Source organism: Schistocerca piceifrons, chromosome X (genome assembly GCF_021461385.2).
Source record: "Schistocerca piceifrons isolate TAMUIC-IGC-003096 chromosome X, iqSchPice1.1, whole genome shotgun sequence".
NCBI lineage: Eukaryota > Metazoa > Arthropoda > Insecta > Orthoptera > Acrididae > Schistocerca > Schistocerca piceifrons.
The window spans coordinates 364,029,394-364,042,314 of NC_060149.1; positions in this window are offsets into that span (position 1 = coordinate 364,029,394).

Genomic DNA, 12,921 nt, shown 5'->3' on the forward strand with positions numbered 1-12,921 from the left:
ATATTCTATCCTGAGCATCGTAAGTTTATATCCTTTTTTTTAAAAAAAAGTCATATAATCTTAATTATCTTTATGAATTTTGTCACTAAAAGTATCACATAATTTCATAGTAGTTTTTTGTGTTGCTACAATATCTTTCCATTGAGTAATATTTATAATATAATTAGGATAACTTCTAATAGATTCATATGGCTTTGTATCAGTAGCTTCTTTTAATTGTGTTACATAAAATTACGAAATAAAACATTACCTTCTAAAAAGTTATTTTGTTGTGGGTCTAAATTCCAAATCTCTTGATGAAAAATTTCATTCTTGCTCATTTTTTAAAAATATTTTGTAATTGAGAAACAACTAAAATAAAATAAGCTATATCAAACACTGCTAAATTATAATGTTTTGATATATCCAGCTCAAATTTATTTCTGATACCCAGTCCAGCGATTTCTATAGTTTGTAATTCACAGAAAGATATTGGTATTTCAGGGTTTTTAATCATTCTTGCTCTAATTCAAGTTAACATTGAGGTTCGTATTTAACAATAAATAGGCACTCTAATTTCCATGCTTTCTAAATCAGTTTTCCCTTCTTTTGAAAGAGTATGTTTTATTTCAATACCAGCTTCATTATACTAAGCGTATGACAGTACACAGTCTGCAGCACTTACAGACCATCTAAAAATATAGTTAAATATCCTTCCCACATTAAAAATTTTATTTTTATTTTTTATTTTACCATTATTACGTATATGTCCTTCCATATAACTTTTATGAGAAAGAGAGATGAGTTAAAATTTAGTAAAACTGATGAAGAAATAAAACGGTAGTCTGTTCTTCATAAAATATTACTTCCTTCTTTTTACAATTACAAAATCAACTAATTTTGCAACATAGATATCAACCGCTTTTTTATTGGATTTTCCACCATATATAGGGTAATGTGAACCATAAGCTTGAAAAATTTTAATACTCACGTATAACTGAGCATGATTAGGATGTAGCCATCGTTAATATTTACAGTAATTTCAATATCTTTATTAGGATTATTTAAATAATTTTTACTTTTCTCATTCACTGGAAACGATTAAAACAGATAGCTATCATTCTTGTCAATTTACAAAGATTAAAATATAAGCATTAACTTTTTAACTTATTTTTTTCTAAAAAATTATATTATTGTAACATTATTTTTTGCCACCTAACTATTACAAAAATCATTAAAACCAAGTCATTTAACAGAAACTTCCAACATCTTTCTTTTTTATACCACTTTCTACAAGATGTATATACCTGGAAATTTTGTTTTTTGTAGTGCTTGTTCATAAAAATTTCCTCTTATGTCATGTAATTTATATGTAATTGGATCTGAATATATCCATTCCACATCCTCTGCCGACAATTGCGTACATTAACTTTTACTGCGTCTTGCAACAAAAGTATTTTTTTCATAACAGAAACCTGAGGTACACATTTCTTAATGTTCAACATTCTCATCACATAAAACTGTTGCCAACTATTGGTTATCACTATTGAAAAGTCAGCAAGACAATGTAGCACTATGCAGCAGGTCGTGATCACCAAAATAGACAGATGTGGCTGGTTTGCTATATTCCACCACACAATTGAACATTATTATTATTATTTTGTATTGTAATTATTGAATGATCATTTTAAAATTTGTTACAATAGACAATATTTCGTAATTAGTTATTTTAGAACATAAAATGAAGTGTACAAAGAATGTTTTGAAAGTGGGTACACATTTTTCTATAAATCACACATCTAAAATCACTAAGAAGGTCACCTATGAGTGTCACCACATAAAGAAAAATTTTCCTTCCTCCAGAAAAAATTCAGGTCTCTAAGGGATACAAAATGTCCACAAAAATTTCTGTAGCCCAATTAGCTGTGTAGTCTCTTTCAAAAATTCACTTCAGTTTACTGATTTGAACTTTGCCTCTTGCTTTAAATTTTGGTTTATTGTTTTATACAGTGAAAACTTTTTATAATTTTTTCATTAACTCTTTTTAGCTTCATTTTTATTGTTGAATGTATTAAATTATTATATCATCAACTAGCTTTATTACTAAGTCAACCCTCATTTTTTCGTTCAGTGTTCTACTAAATTTTTCGTCAACAGAATCCTTTAGTTGTATATATTTGAGTAGTGATTAAATTTATATTTTTAATAAGTTCTATAAAATCTTCTTATAAAACTCTTTACTGTTATCTATTTGCAAATTTCCTGGATATCTTAGCTCTCAATTTTTTTTCAAAACCATGTGCTACGTTTGCACCTGTTTTATCTTTAACGGCAAAAAAATTTTTTAGCTCATACCAATAACAGTTCACAGATATTTATATCCTTTCTATGTCAAAATTTCACAAAGGTTAATAATAAATTATTATTATTTCTTGGAAACTTTCTTGTTGTTTTTTCATTCCAGTTCCCTGCTTATCTGTTGTTTAATTGATTTTATGGTCTTCTAATTCCTTATCCCCTTTTCCCTTATCTGTTGTTGCTTTAACAATAGTGCTTACCCCTCTGGTAAATATAATACCCGCAGCTGAATAATGTAGTGCAACCTATACTGAATGAAGAAATTCCCCTTTGTGTTTTCTCAATCAAGATTCGGTTGTTTTTTTATTAGTTGATCAATTATTTTTCTCACAAAAGAAGTAGCTACTGTTGTGAGTAAATTGCGGCCAGTCTTTTATCTTGTCTTTTCTTTTAAGCATAATTAAAAAATTATCAATACTTTGTAACTATTCATAATTTCGTTGTATTTAAATTCCTTTACCTTCTGTTTTGCCACTAGGTAGCAATTTGTAATCAATGCTAAACAAATTTATTTATATACATTAAAATTTTATAAAGAAAAAAATTAAATTAAATTTATAAATTTATAAAATTAGATTATTTAAAAATTTTTGAAATTATCTTATTTAAAATACTTTATAATTCCAAACTTTTTTCATCGAGGTCCACACCCAATTTTCTTTTAACAAATATTTTTCTCTTACACCAGTTTCTGCAAATTTTTCTCCTAATGAAGCGTCTTCAATATGCATTCTTTCTTTTACAGCTAACTGTAATACTTTGTATTTTATGTCTCTTTTTGAATTCTTTATTTTCTCGATAGAAAATATCATGGTTTTTGCAAGCTTCATCTAATTTATTTGTTCCTTAATCACCTGTAACTAATTTTTCTTCTAATTTTTTTCCTAGGCCACAGTACTTATAATCAGGAAGATGCATTTCAAATGATAACTTATTAATTAAAGTATTTTTCTATCCTATACCGTATTTCTATGCTATCCAAAAACTATGACAGAAATTTTCAAAAATTTAACTAAGTAAGGCATTCCTTTTAAATTGTTAACAAGAAAATCATTAAATTTATTTGTTAACATTTCTGTTCTTCCAACTTTTCATTACAATAATTCTCATATGCACCTAATTTTTCTGTATAGATTACTGCTAATCTTTCAATTAAATACCGAACATTATTCATGTCAATACATTCAGCTGGTTTTAAAGTATATTTTTAATAAGCATTCACGTATTTTCTCATCTACACATGTGACTAAATCCACTGGCAATTATGAAAAATGCACTTTGACAATTTATCTTATGGAATTAAATTTAATGAATCTACTTCAATCTATTTTATCTGCATTTTATGATCAGGACATAGTGTTTTGAATGAAATAATACATCTGCATGATTTGATAAATCAACATCAAAATTCTTACCCATGTCCTCCATATCAACTTGTTTTTTTGTTTAAGAGAGTCATTAGTCCATCTTTACTAGCATATGTCCTTTCTCCAACTGTTAATTTATCTCCATCAGATTTTACTGGTAATTTACAAAAAATGCAAATCACCCAGCAGATCTTTATCCAAAATCTTCATCTTTACAACAGTTAACTTATTCTGTTATTCTTTCACTTATGTTCATTCTTTTAATATTACATTTTTCATCTTTTAGCTTTCATTTCTATATTTATGCTCTTTGCCGTAATACTTTAATACATTATTTGTTTCTGATTCACTTAATATATAATCTCATAATTTTATGTTTCATGTTGTAAAAAAATTATTGATTCCCTCTTGATACTTTCCTTCATTAATTTTTCTCGAAATATCTAGTGTAATAAATCCAGATTTTTCATTATTACAACATTTACTAGACATTTCTTTAAAGTCAGCACATTTTAAACTGCCACGAACAAGCTTGTTGTATATATTATTTAAATTTGTATCAACTTGTCTAAAAATATTTTATAAATTTAGATTGCCTCTAATTAATCATTTTGGTATCTTTGAAAATCTAATTAGAACCATCTATTCCTTCATGTTTTCCTTTATTAAAATGTTCTTTAATTATGTCCTGGTCTTCAAGAACGAAATCATGAAGTATAACAACTGAATTATTTTCCAAATTCATTATTATTATCAATAAAAGTAACTAACTTTAGATTCTGTCTGTGTTTTTAACTGACATATTTTAACAAATCCTTGATGTTTTGTTTGGTCTCAACATTTGAATAAATATATAACTCATTAATGTTAACCCAGTTTAGCCATCATGTAGCTAAAATCTCATTATCAATCTTTAGTTTTCATTTACCACATCCACTTCGTCCTGTTATAGAACATCAAGTAGAATTAGGTCAGAGCTTCCCATGATTATTTTTTGATTTCTTTTCTGGAATTCTTAGTTTTGATTTCCAATCACTTTTATTTAAATAAATAATATTTACTAATATTAAATGAGCTACTTGTTATGGATAAGAAGTAATTCACCAGTTGTGAAAAAGAAAGAATACTGTTTCTGTGACAGAAAGTTATAAAAATTTTGCTGTATTTTTTTCCATTCAGCTTTATATTCAACTATTACTTCAAAAAATAAAACATTGTAATGTGATGGAGAAACTATAATAATTCCCATTGGTTGATATAGTTTAATAAGTTCTAAAAATTTGCTGTTTTCACAAGAACAAAAGATATATATATATTAAAGAAGATAAAATTGTAAGTGAAGTTATTATTGAGGACAATGATAGAATACATGTGGATATAAAAGATAGATGTTTCAGTCCTTAATAATCAAAATATTGAAGCTAAGAAAAAACTATTACTCACAGATTGCAAAAAATTATACCTCTGAATTAATAAATATAAATTTTAACTTTTCTGGTGCGTGATCTTTGCAGAAAAAGATAAATAGTTTCATCAAGAAACTAATGTTATTGATTTTTTTACCTAATTTAGATTTTCTTGTTTCTATAATTTGTGAACCAAAATATTCTTTATTTCTACCAATTCATGTTATAAGAATTAAGATTTAGACATATATACATATATTACTCATGAAAATAATAGTTTAATAGATTTTAATGGTGCTGCTGTAACAGTAAATTTAGAAATAAATATAAAAATTTTTATAAAATTAAGTGTTTGAAGGCTGACAGCTGTCAAGTAAATCAGACTTTCTTCTATGACTGATAATAAAATGATTCTCACAATTATAGTTTCAGCCATTAAAGCAGTGTGGTTTTAGTCTACTATCGTGGAAGACCTTAATGGCTGAAAGATATAATTTTGAGAGGATTTTCGTTGTGTCTGTCAGCAACTTAGCATCTCCACTATATGGTGAGCAGCAAATTTCCTTCTCATAATATTGTAACATTCCATTCTGGATTTTCCATTGTTTGATATTAAAATTAATTTTTTTTAAAATAGACTAATATTAAAATTGAAAGTAAATATCATGTAGATCTCGATTTACTGTATTATGGAAAAACTCCTCTGATGTCTCTAACCTATTAAAATAAATGATATTATATTAATATAACTGTGATGACATACAGTTCTTGGATTTTCTTTAATTCTTTGATATCAGTTCTTTGAATTTTGATAATAAACATGTGTAAACATATCTTCTTAATTGGATGTCTATTTCTAATTTTGTTTAATTGTTTTACTAGTCTTTTTCTTTGTATAAGTATATTTAAAATTATCATCATATAATCTTAAGATGACAAGTATAGGCCTTGAATCTTCATTATTGGGTTGTTCTACAACACATGGAGATATTTCTTTGATTACATTGTTTTTGTGTGTTAATATGTCTATACCTCTATCAAACTTGTCATCAGATTCATGTATATAATTATCCTTAATTCTATTCAGTTCTTTTACATGATTTTCATTTTTTTCTATAAGTTCTATGTGATCTTTACATCACCATACTACTTCTTTTCTGATCTCATATTTTCCTTTTTCAGAAGTTGATGGTAAAACTTCTTCATAAATTCAATATCGAAAATTTTCCCCAAAAGGGAGTTTGGAGCTTTATGTTGAAGAATTTCGTTACAAAGATGACGAAGAGCAGTTTAGTGTAAATTCTGTTTAGTGTGACTTATTTTTTCCCAGAATGGGATTGAAATAACAGCTACAGCTTCTAATGACGGAATTTCTAGTACGTGGAGCAAAAGGGATGTTTGAAAGAAGACTAGAGATCTCAAATTGTGTTTTATGTTGTTCATCAGTGTAGCCCTCAAGATAAATGTGTGCATGTGGGAAAACAAAGAAAGTCGAATTGTTTACAAAGACTGGGTGAATATAGATATGCACGAAATGAGAAAGTTTATTTTTTAATTAACTTTGATTTATTCATTTGTTGCTGAGATTACATAAAAATCTTCTAATTAATATCTATTAGAAATAGCATCAGCTGTTAGATCTGGATATTTTTTAACTAATTCTATTAACAAACTTTCAAACTACATAAAGAAAAAAAGAGAAAATTTTAGTGTACTCTTACAATTTTATATTTTATATTTTCATTTTTTCTGGTAGTTCTTCTTTTAATAGATTACTAATTAAATAATTTTTGAGTGTCTTTCTAATTTTTATTTATTATTAAAATATAATAAAGATAAATCACACATACATTTTAATTCTTTATGATTTGATATCTGAGTTGAAACAAGTCTAGATAAATCACTATCCAACTATAACGTGAATAATTTCTTGTTTGAAATAAATAAATTAATAAGATTCTTTAGATTTCATTATTTTTAGTAGGTGTAATTGATATCAATAAACAATAATAAGTACATTAATTTTAGTCTCAGTTTTCGAAATATTAGGTAGTTTTTCTTCAAGCTCTATAACAAGTTTTTATAATTACAAGTTCTACTGGGATTTTTTCGTTGATATCTGTCTTAAGAATTTAGTGCTTAAAATATAGGCCATATAAAATATCTTTGATCAATATTTTTAACATTAATTTAAGCTTGTTTTTTCTCATTTTTCTTCTGGTATAATACAAATTATCCTCTTAATGGAAATTGCTATTTATTAATTGACAAATGTGTCCCAATTATTCTATTTAATGTCCTACCATTGCTACAAACTTGAAAATTAGACATTTTTGTTAAAGTATTTTGTTCCCCATTCTTAATTTTTATATGTATGTTATTCACCAGTAATTTTGACCATGATGCTCAAATTCTGTAACGTTTTTCTGCGTTCCATACTCACAATCAAATATAAATATTACTTTCAATCAATTATTTGATTTTAGATTTTCTTTAACTACTTTAATGAGTTTCTTATTTTTTGGTTCCATTTGATTTAAGAAAGTACAAATGAGTTTATATTATTTTAGATATTTATAGTGCATAATCTTCAAATGCATTATCAACTAAATATTGATTAACTGTTTCTCTATTTCTTGAGTCTGCAGTTGTGTATAAGTCGAAAAATGAAATATTTATGTTAAAAGTTTAGCTTCATCGTTTTTAAAAATTCATCCCTATTTTCAGTATTAGAATAAGGTAGTTGTTTCCAGTTTTGCATTTTAATTCTTCTCCAAATGAAATGTGTTAAATTATAAAATCAATTAGTTTACTTTTTCTTAAATTGTAATATCCTCTTAAATTTTTTCTTTTACTATATCTTTGAAGTCTGAGTGCAGAAAGACTTATTTAACTTAGGAGTTGTTTATGATGAAAACAACTTATTAGATTTCTGAAAGGGAAAAGACGAATTTATATAGGTTGTAAATATTTGAGTACTAGATTTGTGGACACTAATTTGTAAGATAAAGAATTTATTGTATTTTTAAAGTGGCAACAGGCGAAAATGACTAAAACACAGTAGGCCTACAGAACAACAAATGGGGCATCGATCCCCTTTGCTCATAGAGCAGAAATATTTGATAAGTTTATGTATAATAGTTTATAATTATAATTATAATAATAATATAATAATTTGCTCTCGAAAATCATAAGATTTATGTGTGTACGATTTTAAATTTTTTGTGCAATTAAAAATTTATTATCAACTGATTTTCTATCTTTTCATGTTTATGATTAAATATTGTAAACTTACTCATTTAAAAATCATTTTCATATTTTTGTGACATTTATAATTACATCATTTTTATTTAGTTTTGTTCATGAAATTCGGTTAAATTTATTTTTTTAAGTGAAGTAAAAGGCCAAATAAATCGCCAATAGTACCTGAAAATAGTGAGCCTGTCCTAGGGTTGTGGCAGTGACCCAGTTTTCATCTACAAGCGCCGAGTGGCATTGCACTCTGGCTGACTCATAACTTTTCAGTTCCTGTCTAGTAGTGTAAGTCAGAGAGTGGCTAGGTAGTAGATGGAAACTGGGGCCAACAGGCCAATAGGGGTGAGCCCTACAATTTTCACCTACTACAGCTGAAAATTTATTCCGTACAACCATCTTCAAACCAAGAAATAACAATTAACCAAATTTAATGAACAAACATAGCAAAAAATTAGATACTTATACATTTTTAACCGATAAAAATATAACAAAATTTCTCACACAAAAAAATAAAGTTTTATATGAAACCTTTTTTAAATATCTGAATTTTTTATTTTTAAAAATCCTCTTTTCATTTTTCATTTTTTAAAATCTAGCAATTTTTATCTGTTACATTTTCAAAAATGTAATAAAAATTGTACCTTTTAAATTTTAATAAGGAATCTTGTATTTACTCGCTTTTCAATTTCTTAATATCTAATAAATTATGGCACATAAAGTGTGACTAATATGTGGAGTGAACCTAAATTTGACGAAAATATTTTTGTTGCAGAAACAGAAAACCAAGAGGGAAACTAGTTAAATGTGATATCTGCAAATATTGTTTTAAGCCATCTTTATATATAGAACAATGAGAAGTGAAAAACATAACGATGAAACTGATAATTTTATATGAGTTTATTGTTAAGAACATTATGTATGGGTATTTTACAATAATGGGAAAACAGATACAGATGTTTGAGAATAAAAAATCGAATTGTCTCTTTAACACAAATGTAATTATTATAAGAAAAGAAAGGCAGATATTTTGAGAGAAATGAATAAACCAAACTCTCTGTGCAAGAAATATAGCAGATTATTATTATTATTATTATTTCTCTTTCCTGTCTCAGACGTCATGTCTGGTAAAAAATGGAAAGTGACGCCGACCTTGATCAAGTGTGACTTCCTTTTAAATGTACGGAATATGTTACATTGCATTTATGAACTTTCGGGTAATTGAACATGTATCAATAATTACAGATTTATGTAGTTGTATATATACGTTTGGATGTAGCTGTATTGCGTTAATGTACTGGTGGATATTGTGTGGTATGACTCCTGTAGTTGATAGTATAATTGGTTGATGTCAACTCTATCCTGATGCCACACGTTTTTGACTTCCTCAGCCAGTTGGATGTGTTTTCTTCTGTATATTTGTTGTATTGGGTATGGACATTTCGATTAGTTGTGTTAATTTCTTCTTTTTATTGGTGAGTATGATGTCAGGTTTGTTATGTCATGTTGTTTTATCTGTTATAATGGTTCTATTCCAGTATAATTTGTATTCATCATTCTCCAGTACATTTTGTGGTGCTTACTTGTATGTGGGTATGTGTTGTTTTATTAGTTTATGTTGTATGTCAAGTTGTTGATGTATAATTTTTGCTACATTGTCATGTCTTCTGGGGTATTCTGTATTTGCTATTATTGTACATCCGCTTGTGATGTGATCTACTGTTTCTGTTTATGGTTTGCAAAGTCTGCATTTATCTGTTATGGCATTGGGATCTTTAATAATACGCTTGCTGTAATATCTGGTGTTTATTGTTTGATCCAGTATTGCAATCATGAATTCTTCCATCTCACTGTATATACTGCCTTTTCTTAGCCATGTGTTGGATGCGTCTTGATCGATGTGTGGCTGTGTTAGGTGATACGGGTGCTTGCCATGTAGTGTTTTCTTTTTCCAATTTACTTTCTTTGTATCTGTTGATGTTATGTGATCTAAAGGGTTGTGGAAGTGGTTATGAAATTGCAATGGTGTAACCGATGTATTTATATGAGTGATTGAATTGTGTATTTTGCTAGTTTCTGCTCATTCTATAAAGAATTTTCTTAAATTTTCTACCTGTCCATAATGTAGGTTTTTTATGTCGATAAATCCCCTTCCTCCTTCCTTTCTGCTTAATGTGAATCTTTCTGTTGCTGAATGTATGTGATGTATTCTATATTTGTGGCATTGTGATCATGTAAGTGTATTGAGTGCTCCTAGGTCTGTGTTACTCCATTTCACTACTCCAAAGAGTAAGTCAATATTGGTATAGCATAGGTATTTATAGCTTTTGTCTTGTTTCTTGCTGTCAATTCTGCTTTCAGTATTTTTGGTAGTCTTTGTGTATATTTTTCTTTTAGTTCTTCTTTAATATTTGTATTATCTATTCCTATTTTTTGTCTGTATCCTAGATATTTATATTCATCTGTTTTTTCCATTGCTTCTATGCAGTCGCTGTTGTTATCCAATATGTAATCTTGTTTAGTGTGTTTTCCCTCGACTATGCTATTTTTCTTACATTTGTCTGTTCCAAAAGCCATATTTATATCATTGCTGAATACTTCTGTTATCTTTAGTAATTGGTTGAGTTGTTGATTTGTTGCTGCCAGTAGTTTTAGATCATCCATGTATAGCAGATGTGTGATTTTGTGTGGGTATGTTCCAGTAATATTGTATCCAGAATTTGTATTATTTAGCATGTTGGATAGTGGGTTCAGAGCAAGGCAGAACCAGAAAGGACTTAATGAGTCTCCTTGGTATATTCCAAGCTTAATATGCATTGGCTGTGATGTAATATTATTTGAATTTGTTTGGATATTAGGTGTGGTTTTACAATTTTTCATTACTATGTTTAGGAACTGTATCAATTTAGGATCTACTTTGTATATTTCCAATATTTGTAGTAACCATGAGTGGCGTACACTATCAAAAGCTTTTCGGTAATCAATGTATGCGTAGTGTGGCGACCTGTGTTTAGTTTTAGCTTGATATGTCACCTCTGCATCTATTATCAGTTGTTCTTTACATCCTCGTGCTCCTTTGCAACAGCCTTTTTGATCTTCATTTATAATTTTTTTTCTGTGTTATATGTGTCATTAATTTCTGTGTAATGACTGAAGTTAATATTTTGTATATTGTTGGTACGCATGTTATGGGGCGATATTTTGCTGGGTTTGCTGTGTCTGCTTGATCTTTAGGTTTCAGATAAGTTATTCCATGTGTAAGTGTATGAGGGAATGTGTACAGGTCTGCAATGTAACTGTTAAATACTTCAGTTACATGTGAATGTGTTGAGGTGAACTGCTTTAGCCAGAAATTTGCTATATTATCTTTTCCAGGGGCTTTCCAATTGTGCATAGAATTAATTGCTTGGGTGACTTCATGTTGCAAAATTATCACTTCAGGCATTTGTGGTATCTTCTTGTACGTGTCTGTTTCTGCTTGTATCCACCGTGCATGCCTGTTATGTTGTACCGGGTTTGACCATATGTTGCTCCTGAAGTGTTCAATGTCTGTTAGGTTTGGTGGGTTGTCTATTTTAATGTGTGTGTTATCTATTGTCTGATAAAATTTCATTTGGTTTGTGTAGAATGTTTGGTTTTGTTTCCCTCTATTTTCAAGTTTTTTGTATCTTCTAAGTCGTTTGGCCAATGCTTGTAATTTCTGCTTCTTTTCAACTAATTGCTCTATCGCTTCTTCTGGTGAGATTTTACCTAACCTTTTTCGTTTTTTGTCTGACATTTCATTTCTTATAAATTGTGTTAGGTGTTCGATGTCTCTTCTCAGTTTTTCTTTTCCGATCTGTAGGCTGTTTTTCCATGCTGGTTTTGTGGGTTTCTTCTCTGTATTGGTTTGTTCTGATCTCTGCCTAGTGTGTATATTCAGTGTAGTGAGTGCTCCTATATAAACCAGTAGTTGTAACTCTTCCATAGTTGTGTTTTCATTTATTTTGTTGTGTATGATTGTTTTGATAGTCGTCATTGTTGTTTTGGCTTGTGGGTTATTTGGTGGTCTATGCAAGAATGGTCTAATGTCTGTATTTGTGTCTTTGTATTCTATATATGTAAGCTGAAATTTTTCTTCTATATCTAACATGTGTGTCACTTCATGTTCTATTTGTTTGTTCTGGTGGCTGTCTTAAGATTTCGTTTTCCTCTGATTGTTTAATTGATGCGTGGTGTTCTTTGTTTGTTTGCTCTGGGATGTTTGAGTCCATTACTGTATTTTCTTCTTCTTCTGATTGCACATTATTTTGTTCGAGTATTTGTTGTACTTGTTGTTTGATGTTTTCTAATTCTGACTGCGGTATCCTGTTATTTTCCATTATTACACAGATCTGATCACTAGTCGTTGTTCTGTTAAAAATTTTATTTCTGGGTATCTAGTAATAAATGTTGTGTATACTTGTGATCTGTATCCAGTTGTGTTGGTTCCTAAGTTTGTTGCTTGGTGATAGCAGAACATGAGGTGTTTGTTAACTTCATCTGACCATCTCATCCTCTCTCTTTGATTTCCTTCTAGA